Here is an 18,568-nt window from a genome sequence, read left to right on the forward strand (position 1 = left end):
ATTTATTGATTTAGCCACCAAAAGTGGTGGGATTTGGGGGGGGGAGCAGAAAAATATTGCTTGTGCACCACATCAGTCCCTCAGCAGGGGGTAGCTGTTGGAAGTGTGGCAAGAACAACTGCTCTTTGCATGCTAAGGGGAGATAGGGAGTTTAGGCCTACTAGACAGGGATTAAAGTTTCCCAGATGGAGGGAAAATAGCAGCAGGTTTTACACTGACACTTAGAAGTAGAACGTCAGACATACTTTTAGCATTGCATTTGGGGCCTAATAGTTTCTAACCCAGAGAGTAATGGTCCAGGTTCTTGTGCTGAAAACATTCTAACATAGTGCTGGAAGTTGACATTGAGCGGCACTAGGCTGCCAATGCAGGCCACCGAGTGGTAAGGACCAATATTCAGTCATCCAGGGTACAAATGAGCGGCTAGACTGTCCCTTTTCTGCCTTGTTTCAGTTTGTTTTTCCCTTAGGCAGGGAAAAGTATAAGACAGCTGCCCAGCGTTCAACATAAATCCAAATAGTAGAGAACTGATCCCACAAGCCTGAAAACTGTAGAAAGCGTAACAAGAGCAACTCCCATTTGGTTCTCTTGGCATGCCTGAGGGGAGATAGAGAGAGGGTCCTCCAGCTGGCTAGGCTGCCTATCTTTAGCTATTGCTCCTCCACCTGTCTTCCTTCTGTTGTAAACTGATGGTCTCAGGGAGCTGACCTCATCTCCAAACCCTCCTTCTGCCATCTTCTCCATCCAGCCGAGGAAAAAGACATTTTTGCCTTTGTTCCTCTCCTCTACCACGGAGCAAATGACCAAGCCTGACCATTACGCCTCCAACTTAGTTAGTTGGCACTAGTTATGCCTTTCCTATCATCTATGTATTTCTATAAATAAAGTAGTTTTTCTTATTTTATAAAGACTCAGTGATCTGAATGCAGTGTAAAAGCCAGCTCCTTTCAGGTAAATCACACAGCACGCTTAGCTTAACTCCGCTGCATCTTAGCTAAATTCTTTGCTAAAGCATAACAATAGGCAGCTCCAACCCTAACGTTTAGCTGAAATCAGCCTCCTTGAAATCCCAGCCATTGGTGTACTACAAAATGTATATGCATATATAGAAATTTTGACTGTAGTGTAATCAGATGTCCAATGCATCTCATCCTGTTGGTGGAGACTGTGAGCAGTGTGTGTGTGTGTTTGTGTGTTTGTGTGCCTGTTCAGTCTGCTGGTCTAAATGTTGATGAGCTACAGGCCTTGGCTGCATTCCCTTCTTATGGTTCGCTATCTTAAAATCAGACTATTTATTATCTATTTATTTATTATATTTATACCCTGCCTTTCCTTTGATGAAACCCAAGGCGGCTTACATATGGTTCCCAGGCGGTCTCCCATCCAGGCACTGACCAGACCTGACCCTGCTTAGCTTCAGCAGGGTGCTGGCCTCATGTGCCTTCAGAGGGGTTCCCAAACTGTGGTTCGTGGACTATCAGTGGTCCTCAAGCTTCATTCAGGTGTTCCACAGCATGTGCGCCTTTAAATATTCATATTGATATTTAATTGTATTTGTATTGCTTCCTGTGTTTCTTATATAGCATTCAATTGTGTTACAACTTGAATTCTATGGAATGCACATTCTAATGCAACAATATGAGAAATGAAAGAAGCAAAATACTATTAAATATCACATACAGAGTCTAGCACATTTGCTACAACTGTCAGAAAAATCATTAAGGGGTCCACCAGGACCATCAGCATTTTTAAGTGGTCTGGGGGGGGGGATTTGGGAACCACTGAACTAGAGGAAATAGAGGACTGATTATCCTAGTCCTGGTAATCTTGCCATCTTATGTTCATTCAAGAAGCCTGTAAACCTTTGACTCCTGCTCTGCAGTCAAGAATACATTTCTTGTCCTGCCTACCTCACTTTCAGCACACAATGTTTCAGAGTAGGCCTCAGGTCAATGGTAGAGCGTCTGCCTTGCATGCAGAAGATCCCAGGTTCTATCCCTGGCATCTTCAGGTAGGGCTGTAAAAGAACCCTGTCTGAAAACCTGGAGAAGCCAAGCCATAGACTTTCACATTTGGGGGGCTTGGGGTTGGGCCCAACCTAGGAAAAGATGGGTGTGATAACTCAGTGGTCTCCCACAGTGTCCTGTATTTGAAATTCACTTTTCAGATGCTCACTTTAAGAACTGCAAGTGTGCATGCATGTCCAAAGGACAAACTGGTCAGTCTCTACGCAACAGATTAAATGGACGCAAATCTGACCTTGAGAAAGGTAGCACAGAAAAGCGTGCAGGGGAACGTTTTAATCTTCCTGGCCATTCAATTGAAGGAGTCATGTTTTTTCTTCATTCATGCTGGAGGTGTAGCAAGAGCAACTTCTGTTTGGGTTCTTGATTTTGCATTCAAGAAGGAAGATAACATTAGGGTCCTCCAGTTGGCTAGGCTTGCCTACCTTCACCTGTGCTCTTCTCTACCTAAGTTCCTTCTGTTGTAAACTGATAGGCGCAAGGAAGCTGACCTCCCCCCCTTCCTTTGTCTTCTTCTTTGACTGCTGAGGAGAGAGGAGACATCTCTGTCTTTGTTCTCACTCTTAAACCATGAGGGCAATACCCAAGTCTGGGCATTGGACCTCCAATTTATGTAGTTAGTTAGAACTAGGTATGCCTTTCCTGTCTACTATGTATTTCTATAAATAAAGTAGCTTTTTCTTATTTTACTAAATCTTAAGTGTCAGTGATTTAAATGCAAGGTAAAAGCCTGCTTCTTAGGTAAATACACACGCTGGCACTCACAGCTCAGACCGCTGAGTTACTCTCCATATGCGTAACAACTCAGAAGGATGACTTAATATGAAATTGACTTAATTGTAGCATCATGGATGCCTTTATTTGGTAAATGCATGGTTGTAGTCTATGAGCCAGTGCAGAGTGCAAAAGAGTTGCCGTGCACTAACTCCATTTCTGAGCAATGTACAAAGTTCAGAGTTTTAGCAATCTTCTTTTCACTTCAGACTCTTAACCAAGTATCCTATAAATAAGTACAAGCATGTATTGGGGGCAATTCCTAACAATTCTGAAGTGCATCATGATTCCCCCCATAGCCATGCCCCCAAAGAAATTCCAGAGTCATGCTACCAGGATTTTATGTCTTGCTTTCCTAGCACACTGCTTAAAAAACTCACCTTAAAAATACATACATTCAAAACAAACTACAAATAAAATATCATAATTAAGTTTATGGGCATGACTGCAGTCCTGTGCATTATGCTGTGGAAGTCAAAATAGGTTCAACTTGTAAAACATATTTGGCTTTGACATGTCATTTGCTGCTGAGCAACAGCTGTCACAATATGCTTTGTGGCCCCGTCTCTGGGTCTCCACTGCAGGATGTTGCAGGTGTACTTTTTTCACCACTGGATGTTGTGGATATACTTTTTTCACCACTGGAAGCATCAGCCTTAGAATAGGCTTTCCGCTTTCTAATAACAAATCTAAAAATGTATTGGTGAGAATGGTAGACCGAACACAATTGATAGGAAAATATTGGGATTCTACAGGACAAGAACCACTGTTGCAACCTCTCTAGACCAGCTTTTCCCAACCAGTGTGCCTCCAGATGTTGTTGGACCACAATTCCCATCTTTCTTGACCATTGGCAATGCTGGCTGAGGCTGATGGGAGTTGTGGTCCAACAACATCTGGAGGCACACTGGTTGGGAAAGGCTGCTCTAGACCCTAGTATATTCATTGATTAAATAAACTGGCAGTTTAAGATCAGAGTTAAGGCTATCTCATGTTGGCTCAAGCTGGCAAACTGAACAAGCACGTTAGCTGGCAAAAACCCTCTCTCATACCCACTCTTTTAAGCAGTTTGACACTGCTTCTTTTTGTCTAAACCAACATTTCCCAACTAGTGGGCCACCAGATGTTGTTGAACCACAACTCCCATCAACCTCGGCCAGCATTGCCAATGGTCAGGAAAGATGGGAATTGTGGTCCAACAACATCTGGTGGCCCACTGGTTGGGAAAGACTGGTCTAAACTGCATATAAAAATAGGGTCGCTGTGTTAGTCCATAGTATCAGAAAAAACTTTAAAGACCAACTGTATTTACTTTTTTAAAGGCATAAACTTTCTTAGGTGAGTGCCTACTCAGATACATGAGTGAAGAATCAGGCAGAGTGGATATATAGGGTTGCACACACACCAATCTCTGAGCATTGCTCTCTGAGCATTGCAAGACTTGCAGGGGCTCCTGTATTTATCCAGGGTTTGGTTTCCTTGGAATGAAGGTCAGTGGAGAATGTGCTGAATTTATGATATATGGTTTATTTACACATATATACAACCTGAGCATAAGATTGAGGAGCTCCCAGCACCAACAATCTAACATATCTTGTTTCCCCATTAGGTTTCTAGGTGAGTCTCCAAAGCCATAGCTTGATATTCAGCACAGACAGCAAGCCTCTCTCTGATGACTTCCTGCCCCAGCCAAGTGAGGAGGGGAGGGCTACCCTCATTCCTATGGTGACACATATTTTCTTAGCCAAATCCTCATACATGTTAATAGGGCACTTAACAGGCTGGACCCATGAGCTTATGAAAGAAACTGGTTTGACTATTTCATCAGGTTTCTCTGCTAACTCCATCTATACAGATTCAAAATCAGACACTGGAAAGGGAGCCCAAAGACATCATCCAAACCAGTCCTATAATCCTATAATAATAGTCAACTTCCTGGCCATTCAGTGACAGATCTTAAAGCCATTCAGCTCAGGAAGACAAGAGTTTAACTTTAAAACAATCTCAAAATGGCTCCAGTAGGACTAAAAATAATTTTAAAAATGATTTTTAAAAATCTGTTATTTAAAACTCAAAAATTATATGCTCTGGCCTACAAAAGCTTATGCCATAATAAAAACAGGCATTAAAGTCCCACAGACTATTAATTGTTTTTATGGTGACTGAGAGACACCCCCCAACTGTGACAAAATGGTTATTGTCCCTGTAAAATATGTCAAAGTTTTTATTTATATTTAATATTATGGAGGCTCTTGACTTACCTAGTTCAGTCTTCTTTACAGCTTTGCAGTCTGCTGGGCCCAACTGAGGCCTTGCAGTCTGTTGCTTCAAAGAAAGTGGGTGGAGCCAGACTAAGCCACCTTGTGAGCAGGGCCCCTGAGATCTGGCACTCAGACTGGGGCACAATGCATGATCCGTCCCCCTCCCTAAACCTTCCTACAACATGCTTTTACACGGCTTAGATTTAACTTAGGGTGAGAAAGACTGAAAATAAATGCAAAACATTTATTAGAATGGAATAGTTAACATGCTTATTCGAAAGAACGCTGTTCAAAATAACCCTTGAAAATTTTATAATTTTTGTGTTACTATTTTTTTTTAATATATTCAACATTATTTTGAGACATGTACTTTATACCAGTTCAGGCTAATGTTTATGCTGTTTCCAATGGTGTAAACAGTGTTACATTTTTTACTTAGTACAGGACCTACAAAGGAGGTCCAGAAAATTCATGGTGGTCCTAAATTTTGTGCAAGTCCTGTACACTAGGATTGTACACTAAAATTAATTTGATGTTTGAAAAACAATTGTTTTATATTTGGTTTTACTCACAAAAAGGAGAGAAGTAAAATATGCAAATATATTCTGGTATGGTAGTGTACAAGCAAGTTAATTCACAATTAAGTATTCAGTAATGAGATATGAGACCAATCTATCCTTACCTTGAGCAGTGCTAGTACATATCTTTTCTTCTACTTTAGCAGAATCCTCATTAGTGTTTTCTTCGAATACTAATGCTTGAGCATCCAATGGCTGGCTTTCACTATCTCTTCATCACCTCATAATGTGTTTGAAACAAAGTCCAGTCTGAATAAATGTACCTGGCTAATTATTATTATTAATAATATTTTTCTCACTTTCCTCTTCTGTGCTCTAGACTTTATTTGTACTCCATAATGTTAATTTCACCTTAAAACAATGCCCAAACACATGTAGACATGCTCCAACATGTTCTACTCACAGACCAAATAGGAAGAAGAGGTAGGGTTGCCATATTCCAGTTCCACAAATCTGAGCAGGCTAATTTGCTTATTATGCAAATTATTTGCTTATTATGCAAATTGAACATATTAAAGGTTGCATTTTCCATTTGTTTTGTTTTTGTGCCTAGTAATTACCACCAAAACCAGGGGACGATGTAAGGATTTTTTTAAAAAAAAATACCTTACATTTTCAGCCTTAAATGCCTAGACTCTAGTTTCCAACACTATTAAATATTTATTTATTAAATGGATTTATATCCTGCCCTTCCACTGTGAAAAACAGAGCTCAGGGCAGCTTACAAACATAATAAAAATACACCATCAATGTAAAAACACAATAAAAATGCAAAATAGAAACAAGCATAAAATAAGTCAATGCAGCAGTATAAAAATCCAGTATAAAACAAAAAGCCAGCAAACCATCAATTAAAAGCAAGATTGTGTCTGAGAGGTTGCCTGTACCAATAATTAAGAAATGTGAAATGAACACACCACTACAAATTGTAACACAAATAGAAACAAAGATTTCAGTATTTGTTGTTACATGCCTTCAGTATTCAGAGGTGATTTACCATTGCCTTCCTCTAAGCCTACAGCACCCAGTATTCCCAGGTGGTCTCCCATCCAAGTACTAACCAGGCCTGAACCTGCTTAGCTGAAGAGATCAGGCATGTTCAGGGTAGTATGACCGTAGCCTTTTCTGAATTGCTGAACAGAGCTCTGGTGGGCGACAGGGTGAGTGAGGCAGCATTCCAGTGCAACTTGGGAGTAAGCACCATTTAACAGGGTGGTGCTTAACAGGGCCAAAAAAAGCAAATGCTAGTACCACAGCCTTTTCTACAGAGAGGTTTGCCTTTATGTCTTGTATTGTTCAGGGGAGATAACATTTGATGGATTCAAACCCCTTTATTCCATTCTCCATGGTGGCAGGCAGACACTCCCATTGGCTTCAGCACTTAAGACACATACCCTGAGACACAGAGGCAATTGAAATGAAGGCTCCTCTGCTTGCTGACTCAGCCAGAAATTCTATGGAGCTGCACATGTTGATCAAGTGAGCATGTGCAGTTTTCTAAACTGCTAGATTCTGCATATGCCGCAGACAGGCAGACTAAAATTCTTTATTTTCCCAAGACACCTTTGGTGTCCCTCATTGGCTAAGAACAATGGAAGGTGGGAGTAGGCTGATTTATCTCAAAATGGGGAGAAAACTGCCTCCACATTTTTGCTTTGTGTCTCTGGATCTTCAAGGGCTAGAGACTTGCATTTTTGAAAAGAAAAGAAAGCTGGGAATCTGGGCTACCTAATGGACTAAGCAGGCACTTGGTAGCATGGCTAGAATCTGGATAAAACCTGGCTAACCAGGCAATATGACAACTCTAAGAAGAGGTGACACACATCCCCATATATTAGTTTTCTTTTTATCTTCCACTCTGGTGTACTGTTCCTTTAAGAACACTGTAGGAAATCCTTGTTGAGCAAATGTGAACTGCGGCCCAGTTGTTCAGTGAACTGAACTGCTGCTTACTACTGGAGCTTAGTAGTTTTGTAAACTGAACTGAAGCCTAGTAGTTCTGTGAACTGGGGTCTGGATCGTATTAATAAACTGTGGTGCTTATAGAAGACTTGGATATGCTGAGATTTAGCAACAGACTTTATAGCCACCCTCTGTTCTGTGGATACACCAAAAATTATTTTGAAAAGTGTTGTTGGTTTTTCCATGCTCCAGGACCCCAGGCCCTCCAGAGGTTGGGGCCTCCGGGAATTTGCCCCCTTACCCTTTCCACAGGCCCTTTAATGCAGGGCATAAATTCTTAATAAACAAACTGTTGCGCTGTGTGTATTTGTGTGCTTAATTTAGTTTAAAGCAACACCACAGCAACAGAGTAACAGCAGATGTTGAAATGCGAGTGTGCCAGCGTGTGCGTGCGTTTGCCTAAGAAAGCAGACTTTTACCCTGCATTAGGATCACTGAGACTTGAGACTTAGTAAAATAAGAAAAACTACTTTATTTATAGAAATACATAGTAGATAGAAAGGCATATCTAGTTCTAACTAAGTAAGTTGGAGACATAACACCCAGGTGTAGGGGTTAGCCTCATGACTTGAAGAGAGCAGAGACAAAGGAATGTCTCCTCTCTCCTGGACAGTAGGAGGACAAAGGAGTGGAAAGGGCAGAAGGAGGAGGGGCAGGTAAGCTGCCCTAAAGAGGTAACAGTCTCTAGCCACAGAAGGAAGTCAGTCAGAGCATCACAGGTAAAGGTAAACAAGCCTAGCCATCTGGAGGACCCTAGCTCTATCTCCCTTCTGGAACATAAACAAAAGAACAAAACAGGAGTTGCTCTTGCCCCACTTCCAACACAAACAAACAAACAAATACTGGCAAACAGGAACAAATCCCCAAAGAATCTTTTTACTTTGGTTTTACAGCTAACAGAAATTGTAGTATGACACAACAGAGAGTCCTTTGCTTTGCTGAGAGTCCTTTTGCTGTTGTTTCTGAGTCCATCATATAAGCCTGTCAATGCAGTCTAGCACTGGCTGTGGGGATGGTGGTGTGTGAGCTCCCCCAGGGGAATCTGGTGGGGTAGCTTCAGCCCTGCAACACCCCCTAAGTTTATGTCTATGAAGGAAGCTGCTGCCAGTCAGTGCAGACATTCCTGAACTAGATAGACCTCTGGTCTGATTAAGTATATCACCGCTTCCTTTTCCCCTAAGTACTTATTTCTCTATTCCCACCGCTGCCCCTGTGATGAACTTTATTACACTGTAATTTCCCCCAAGCACACCTTTTAAGCCTTATTAGTAACTGAATCTGCCATATTTAACTCAGATCTTCCTCTAACACGCACCCCTTTGTAGAACACAGTGGGGAGTACAATATTTTTGTTGGTTTTCAGGTGACTATGAAAGCAACTTAAATATAAGTATAAATCCGTATAGGCATCAAAACTCTATGATCACAAATTGCCATTAATTTTGCAGGGTCTTTTTTTTTTTAGCTGTAAAGTTATACTCTCTCCATTGCTTTTATCTGTATCTAATATTTGTATTACATGTTTTAATTCTGTTTGCCCCTGCAGAGCAGGAGAACTGTTTTGTTTGTCATGGGCCTGTTTTTATCTGTGTAGCCTCATCTTAAAAAAAAAACTTGTGGCACCCAAAAGACTAATTCATTTATTAGGATGTAACTTTCATGGACTAGCATCCACTTCATCAAATATATGAAGTGTTATCCACAATAGGCCAACATGGGTGAGGAAGGGAGGCATGTAAACAGTGGAACTAAATTGCCATGAAATGCAAAAAGTACAGTCTGTTACAATTCAGCTATTCAATTGCTTGTTGGAGATGTTGGGAACTCAACTCAAACTTTGGCGGATTTGCACGGGGATAAAACAGAATCGTTCAACACTTTCATCACATTAGTTTTCAGGGTGGTATGCAGCATCCAGGGACAAATCAATACAATACAAAAAAAGAACAGAGATAAAAGCAACAGACTAAAGCTTAAATGTAGGCAAAAGAAGCACAGTGGTAACCCACAACCCATAACTGATGATAAGAAACATCATCCTAGCATTGCTAAGTTGGTTAACACTTGTGGTAGGACAGGAAACCATTGTCTCTATTCATGCCCAACGGACAAAATCAAACGTCGTCTGCTTCTTGCAAACTTTTGATCTATGCTGTGTTTTCCCTGTGTTTTTGTGCCACTGGAAAACTTGAGCTGTCATGCGCTAACAGAAGTGTTAGTCTGATTTAAAAAGAAAGTATATCTACACACACACATACACATTTCTGGATCCATGGGGGATAAATGGGGGATGTCTTTCCAGACATGACTGTCTCTGGGAAGCCTAAACCGAAAGAAACGTCTGGGGAAACGCAGGAGGATTCTAGAGACCGAGATCAGGACGACAGAGCGATTGGAGTCAATGGGGACGCCCATTTGTAAGTCGCCAGCTGAGACTGCAGCCCTTTGCTTATGGGGTTCCCCTGGAGAGTGAAAACGGAGCACCCCAGAGGTTCTGTATGCCGGACAGTTTAGCAAGGAGCTCATACGAGGGTCAAATGAGAGAGAGAGAGAGAGAGAGAGAGAGAGAGAGAGAGAGAGAGATCCTATTCCTCACCGTCACAAAAAAGACCCCATCTCTTCCCCCTGATTTGGGGATGCTGCTAATACCCCAACCCACCTTCCCCTTTCATTGCTGTCCTTGACATTCTTCACTGACACGTGAGTTCAGTGCACGCGAACGTTTCTCCGTTTGCTGTAGGTCTGGGGTGGGGGAGGGGTGCCCGTGGGGGCAGCGGGGAGCCTCTTTCTTGCGAAATGAGAAACGCCGTTCCAAAAGATAACCTCCCGTCTGTCCCCTCTCTCCCTCCTCTTTCTCCCCCCCTCCCCAGGTATTTATATCCCTGATTATGGGGTTATCATAACTGGAATGCTTTGCAGGGTTGTTGGCTGCATCCCAAATCTCTCTTCCATTCAAAGGCAAAGACAGAGACGAGGAGGGGGAGGGACGGATTGCGACAGAAGGGAGAGCTGGAGAAGGGGGGGAGAGGGGGGAGAAATTCATCCAAAACACTTCTTCAAAACTTGTCCCCAACTGTGTGTGTGGCCGATACGGCTTTATCTCGTTCCAGCTCCCGAGGCTTAGCCTGGAATCTTGGGGGGGGGTGACGGCAGAGGGAAGCGGCAAAGAGAAAGTCGTCCTTTCAGACAGGAGACATTCCCAGCCGCTTCTGGACATGCTAGGGATCGAACCTGGGGTCTTTTTCATGCAAAGCATGCGCTTTCCCACTCAGCTATGGCCCTTACTCTCGAGTAGACCTGAACGCAATCGCGTTCAAGGACGCTAAGAAAATGGAAGCAAAGTTAACACACACTGCTTGGGGAGCAGGCATCAACTGAGTTCAGTGGAGTTTACTTCTGGGTAAGCGAGCATAGAATCGGGGCTGCCTGTAAATTGGTTTAGCTCTTGCTCTGCCTCTCCCCCTCTCCCAGCAAAAATCCTCAGGTATCTGTGAACAGAGCTGCAAATGAGAGCCAACCAATTGCTTAAGTGATATTTCGCGTGTCAGGCGCGGTACAGAGCAAAACAAGCAACAGAAGTCTCACAGTCACTTAAACGGCCTTCGGCAGCCGGCACAAACCTCTCTTCGGGAAGCGGCAGGCTTGAAAGGTTTTAAGGCGGTTTTGAGCCGACTTGCGTTCTGTACGCAATGACCGGTTAACTCATTTGTACCTTAGCAGCGCGTTAGATTATGAGATCTTAGATGAGGCGATGCCACCGGCTTCCGCCTGAGGGGAGAGATCGGTTCCCTTCCAGATACCAAGAAGGAACACGCGTTGCGTTGCGGGGAAACACGTCGTCAACACTGGAAGGGTCAGTGGGACTGTAACGCTCATGTCCACAAAGCCGCCACTCTTATGGACGCCGGCTTGTTTAAAATGGGGGTCAGTGGGTAGGTGGCCTGTTTCTTGCAACAACAAAATGAGTGGACCTTACCGATTCTATGCTTCTCCATGTGCGTGGCAGCCCGGATCTTTTCCAGAAAAAAGCAGAGCTCGCAAAAGTTACTTTTTTGAACTACAACTCCCATCAGCCCAATCCAGTGGTCATGCTGGCTGGGGCTGATGGGAGTTGTAGTTCAAAAAAGTAACTTTTCCAAGCTCTGGAAAAAAGAACCTGTTTATGAACTGACCTTCTGGAATTCTCCGAATAGTATTTCTGATGCTGTGTGAAGCCGCTTTGAGCATGGTTTATGAGCAGAAAAGCGAGGCATATGGATTATTTATTGAGGCTGCAAACTCATGCACTTGGAGTAACCCTACTTGATCTCAGCGGGGCTTCCTTCTGAGTAGACCTGCAGAGGATTGCGCCCTTAACAGGACGTGTGTATAAAATGACAGACTTTGTTATAGTGCACTCCTAGGCATGTCTATGCAGAAGGAAATCCTGCTGAATAATTCGGTAGGTCTTACTCCCACGCAAGTGCGCATAGGATTGCAGCCTTATCTCCATTAGGCTATCCCTATCAGGGCGATCGCTTCTCTTCTGCAATGGTTCGGTCAAAGAGTAAGTCTCATTGACATCAATGGAACTTGCTTCTGAGTCGACATGCGTGTAGCAGCCTCCCTTATTCACTCGCTTTAACTTCCGTAAGTCAGTTCCTATCAGGATGCGTGGCTCTCTTCCTCAGGGTGTTTGGTGATCGATTTATTTATTTTCTAGTTCACTTAGGGCTTCCTCTCTCTGGATTCTTCTTGAAGAGAGGAAGGGAAGTGAGGACTACACACCTCACGTTTGAAATATGAGACGTCACCTTACTTAAATAATCGTGTAGTTATGGTGATGGTGACGATTAGATGGAGAGGAACCTCCCTCTTCCTAGAAAGTTCTTCTCATCTAACCTGTGCTGACCTTCCTTCAGGTGCTATACTGATACTGGTTGCTGACGTCATTTCCTGCTCCTCCCTTTCTTCTTCCTGGCACCTTGGGAGAGGAGACATCTTTCTTTTTGCTCTCCTGCATAGGTGAAAGAGCGAGCTTTTTCCATCTCCAACCTTAGTTAGCCAGAACTAGGGATTCCCCTCCTTTATGTATTTCCTACAATAAATGATTTTGATTTTATCGTGAGCCGCCCTGAGTGCCCAGTCGTAGGGTAGAAGGGTGGAACAGAAATGTTTTAAATAAATAAACGAATAGGAGCTTTCTTGTTTTTTTCAAGACAGAGTCTCTGGGATTATCCAGGGTAAAGTGTGCTCCTGCAACAGGGATCCTGTTACAGGTCAGCTTTTCCCAGCGTTCAACTCCAGTGCTAACTGGCATGATCATCATTTTTATTATCATTATCATTATAGCCTCTTTTCTACCTATTTGCGTCCAAACAGACTCACACCACAAGATCAAAAGTACAGCAGGAATCCTCAAAAATGATTTCCATGGGTTTTACTGTCAGGGACCAAGTTTAAGACTGGAAGGATGTTAACTGGGTTAAAAACAAATATTTTGACGGAACTGGATTGTGGATCCGGCTGGTACTTTAGCTTTTTCAAGAAATGAAGAGACGAACAGACACAATCGATGTGTAGTCATTTATATATCCTGTACACCCCTCAAATAAGCTGTATGTGTGCGCGTGTATACACGGCTGATTCATAATATACGTGTATATGTAGATTTGCATCTTAAATCTAAGCATACTTACTTGGAAATAAATTCCATTTAAAATCAATGGCTGCCTGCCTTGACTCTTCAGTTCAAGGCAGCTGTGGTTATGTCTTCTCATCAGAAACCCTAGAAGGTAGGGTGAGAGAAGGAAATCAGAATTTTGATTCACCTTACCTAGTAAGAAAGGAACAAAACCACGTTTCTTGGGGAACTGCCTACAGGTCGAATTGCAATCGAGAACTCTGACCGGTAGCTTGGAAGCAAAGTAAATTAGGTTTCTCTGTCTTCCGCAGAGTCGGTATCTGAAATCAGGGTCTAGGCGAGCTTTGAGGACGGTAGCACGTCAGTGAAATGAACAACCCTTCAAGCAAAACAAGGACCCACATTTTTAAAAACAAAAATAAAGGTTGCTAATAAACTGCACCTTCTCCTCCTTTGCAGGAATCCGGCGGTTTATTTTTTGCCTATTGTCAGGACATATTGGCCTCCTCTGAGGAAAGAGGAAAAGAAGAGTCCAGTTGAAAATATATTTGCCACAAGGGCTCGATTTCTTGCTGATGTTCAAGGGGCAAGGGGAATAACTTTGCGATGTGTGTGACATCCAAATAAACTCCTTCCTCACCCCACCAGCCATGTCATTTTCTAAAGCCTGCTCCCTTTGTTGCTTGGCTTCTAAATTGAGAAAAGATATCCTTGCCTGTCAGGAATCCGACAACAAAGTGACCAGTTTGCTGCTTACAGAACAAATGCCCTGACCCTCGTCTTGTCCATTTCTTCTGGGGCCCTGTAGACTGTAAGTGTATCGGGGCTCCCCCTTTTTTTAAAAAATAAAACCTTCCCCTCTGTACATTGTTCCCTATAGTGATGAAACAACAACCGACAATAATGACTAAAATGAATAAAACAAACCTTCAAGGCAAATGTGTGATGGTCTCAAGGGTAGACTTTGTCCAGCCATTTCCTTTATGTCCTTCCTGACCATAGTAGCATTTTAAGAGTACATTGGCATTTGGGAGAAAAATATGTAATTCTCCAACTTCACCACCCCACTTAGATTTCCGGAGGACAAATCAGCTGAGGTTTACAGTAAGAATAGTAAACATTTTTTAAAAAAAATTAAGCAAAATGTACAATATTGAGAATAGTTGGAGAAACGGAGTGAGGATGCTTTGTCTGTAGGTTCTCTATGATTTAACCCAGTTAATTGTGACAAATCTGTGAAGGGGCCTGCTCTAGGAAAGAACCTGCACCATTTCCCTGAATAATATGGCCCTTTAACATTCTAGGTTTATTTTTAAAGGTTTTATCTTTGCTTTGAAAACTAATGGAAAAGGGGGCGTTGGAAGAATGGAAGGTGAGAAAAATGAAATACCCTGGATGACGCTTTTATGCAACATTTGACCATTCTTTTTCAAACATCTTTCGGGTCTCTTTTAATTTTTGGATAGTTTTAATTGGGATGATTGAAGCCTCCAGACAAAATCTTTAAAAGTCCTCTTGCAGTCTACGAGAATTGTTTCCTAATAATTCGCCAAGGATCCAGGTTTAAAATGTATTTCAAAGGGTGTACATCCCGCCCACCCCCAAAATGGGGAGGGGACCCTGTAAAGGGGACCTTGTTCGGTTATAATGTGGTTCAGGTCTTGCCACGGAGTTGACACCTAACGTTCCATGGAACGTTCTGCAAAGAGTAAACATTCTAAAGAAATCTAAACATTCTAAATATATCTCCTATGATATGGGTGGGCGGGCTACTTTTTTTTAAAAAAGAAGAAAAGAGTCGGTGACCAGACTTTTTAGCAACAGTACCACTTTCCAAGGCTCAACGTGATAATAAATTAATCTTTCCAATGAATCAGTTAATTGGTCAATCACATTAAAGACTGGGATTCCATCGGAGCGGTTCTTGTGGATAAGTGATCGTCGCCGCTGTCTGGTCACACGTATTAGACTATTTTATAAGGTTCGTATTTTTCTTTGAGGCTCCTCAGAAAAGTCCGGAGTACCGAAATTGCTAATCGGCTGCTCGGATTAAAGAGATTCTTCTCTAAACAAAAGTTAAGTGGAAGCAAATTGGTTACAAATCAATGGGACTTAACTTTCCCCGTAAATATATTTAGGATTGGGATATCGGATCCTTTAGTCTTTGGATTTTTTTTTAAGGGGGGAGGAGATTCTGTTTATTTTGAGCAGGGAATTCGCACACATAGAGAGAGACATCGTCTCGAGGATGAAAGCGAGAGCGCGCGATTGCTTAGGCAGCTCTGAGGCCAGCAAGTGTGAAGAAACGAATCCAGGAATAAGTCTTTGTAATATTCAAGACCCGGAACTTTTCTCCCTTCCTACCCCCTTCTCCCCCCCCTTTTCTGGCCACACGCAACTGCAGAAAGGGTAAATATGAAAATATTCGAGACATGGAGGGTGTTAATAAAACGTGTCACTTCCCTCTCCAAGTTTGTGTGTGGTGAAGGGGTGTGCACGCGCGTGCTAAAGGAAACGAATCCTTCGCTTATCTTGAGAGAGAAAGGGAACTTTGCATACACTCAGCTTTCTTCAAAAACGATAAAATAGTGCAATGCCTGGGGGGCGGGGGAGAGAGAGACCGTCCTGATCTGGACCAAAATGCCAGATATTTATTTATTTATTTAATTCATTTATATCCCTCCCTTCCTCCCAGAAGGCACTCGGGGCAGCAACCACATTGCGGAATGGAGTAGTAAGAAAAGGAAAGTTAATATGTACGTTATTTTGTACCGGTTATGGATCTGCAGCACAATGAATTAATTCTAGAGTTTGAGGAGATCTCATGGGCCAGGCCAAAGGGCTTCAGATACCTGAGCTCACCTTGCTCAGTTCAGCCCCACATCCATACAATGGGCATCGCAGTGTACGTACCTGGCCGGCTGGTTGTGTGCTGGAGGCCGTCCAAAGTTTCTTTCCCAGCTGCAAGGCTAGGAGTGGGAACTGATCATCGGTTTAAATAAAATCTCACTCTGCAAACCGGCAGTGCTCTTCCGCTATCGGAATAGCCACCAGTCTGTGTATTCGGAAAGTTTGTGCATTCCGGCTGCAATACGCACTTACCTGGAAGTAAGTCCCATTGAGCACGGTGGGACTTACTTTTGAGGCTTCCCTCTGGGAAAGGGCCGGACCTCAGTGTTAGAGCGTCTGCTTTGAATGCAGAAGGTCCAGGTTCAATCCTCAGCCTCATCTCCAGGTAGGACTGGGAGAGACACCTGCTTGAAACCTCGGAGAGCCGCTGCCAGTCAGTGTAGACAAGACAGAGCTAGAGGACCAGTGGTCTGACTCGGTATAACGCAGCTTCCTGCCTTCCTAAGCATGTATATAGTATTGCACTGTATGTTGCTTCCTTGTTTTATTTTTACGTTTTGTAGAGGTGCCTCTCTGTGTAGGTGTGTATGATTGTCGTTCATGTATAATAGCTGCATTGACACACACAGAGATATACGTATTCTTTCTATGAATTTAACTTTAGACACTAGCATCTATCTGTCTGTCTGTCTCTCTGTTTCTTCTTTCTACGAATTTATCTTATTTTTTATTGTAAGTTGATTTAAATTGTTTTGTAGGATGCATTTTAAATTGTTGTAACCAGCCCTGGTTACCTTAGGGTGAAAGGCGGCTTGTTGATGTTATTATTGTTGTTGAAACAGTAACAGTAATCATAATGGTTAGCAGCGCGGAAATACATTTGCTTTGGGTGGTTCTAATTGTTTACAAAACCTGGCTTCCTCTCTTGCCTTTGGTATCTCCCGTTCTTTATGGACTGCTCCCCTCACAGATAATGCGATCATCTACATTCCTTTCCTCCTTGAAAGCCTAACTGATAAAGGCGATGTTCTGTGGTTTTATTTTTTAAAAAAACACACACAACAACAACCGAACAGCCTCGAAGTAAAAGAAACTGTATCATTTACCTGGCGTCTTTCCCAGTTCAGATTAATTCCCAAGTCTGGATACAAACCTGTTTGGGGAAGACAAAAGGCCTACAGTTTATTTCGCCTTGCAGTTCTTGAAAATATTACGGGTAGGATCCAAAGCGAAGTACCTCGACCTCCCGTTGATTTCAGTGGGGCCCTCGAACACCTGCCTCGCCCCCTTTCCATTGAAACCAACGAGGCTTAAAGCTGCCCTCCTGAATTCACCTCCTGGAGAGAGCAAAGCCCCTTTTAAGAAACTGGGACTTCCGAGCAGGAACGGTTAGGATCGCGTTAGGAAACACGCGGGACGTGGGCTGGCTCGTGCCTTCGGGTGTTTTCTGTGAAGGAGCCGGACGGAGAAAGTCACACGGCTCAGGAGGAAAATATTGACACATCTCCCGTTTCAGATGCTGCAATTATATTAATGACTGGAAAGTTTTGTCCTTTTTCAAGAAAGGAGATGGCTTTCTCCGGTTTTCAGACTAATGACAGGGTTCTCCCTTGTTTATCTTTCCTCCTGAATTGGGGGGCGAGGTGGGGTGGGGTGGGGAGAAGAGGCAATAATAGCCCAGGATATAAAATAAAATAACATACAGTGATATTGTTGGAAGTGGGCAATGAAGTCATTCCCCATGATGTCCCCCTTTCTACGTTTTCTTCCTTTTTCGTATTTAGTTACATTTATATTTTTACACTGAATTAAAAAAAAAAAACCACCCTAAAACCAGCAGGTCTCTCAGCTGTTCCAGCTTTTGCGCGGAGGATTAAATGTTCGCCAAGCCCCTGCCAAGATCAAGTCCAGAATGCTAGGGCTCCTTCCTCCAGGGACATGCGAAGAAGCAATAGTCCCCAGGAAAGGGGTCTCTGAGTCATGCGCAGAGTGTCTTTCTTCGTAGAAACTCAAAGTTGCCTTCAAGCCCGTTCACACTGACTGACAGAGGCTCTTTGAGGTTTCAGACAGGACTTTGCCAGGCCTGCCTGGCGATGCCACAGACGGAACCTGAACCTGCTTTTGAATGCAAGGCACGTGCTCTGTCACTGAGCTATGGCCACTCCTCCTCGCCAGGTAACATCATCCTGTCTCTAAGGTGGAGACGGATTTTCCAGACCTTTTTGAACGGCCTCCCACCTGGAGGGGGGCACCTCTCTTAGTAGTGAATGGGGCTGCAACCGGATTAAAGGCATTTTAACCGACGAATCGTATAAATTTCAGACGATTAATCGATAAGCTAAATGTGTATACGGGTGAAGCAATATTTCGGAAGCAACCTTTGTTTCTAGGCGCTGTACACATCTGTCGCAGCTGGCTGAATTCTCAGGAGAGGCACCCCTTTCATGCTGTGTGTGAGAAAAGTGGAACTCTGTTTGAAGGCAGGGCTCGCCATCT

General features: G+C 43.1%; 1 pseudogene; it reads right to left on the minus strand.

Moving 5' to 3' along the window:
• Positions 1-6,649: 6,649 nt before the first annotated feature.
• LOC133369451 (5S ribosomal RNA) lies at positions 6,650-6,758 on the minus strand (annotated as a pseudogene).
• Positions 6,759-18,568: the final 11,810 nt, after the last annotated feature.

This window comes from Rhineura floridana, chromosome 13 (genome assembly GCF_030035675.1).
Source record: "Rhineura floridana isolate rRhiFlo1 chromosome 13, rRhiFlo1.hap2, whole genome shotgun sequence".
Taxonomy (NCBI): Eukaryota; Metazoa; Chordata; class Lepidosauria; order Squamata; family Rhineuridae; genus Rhineura; species Rhineura floridana.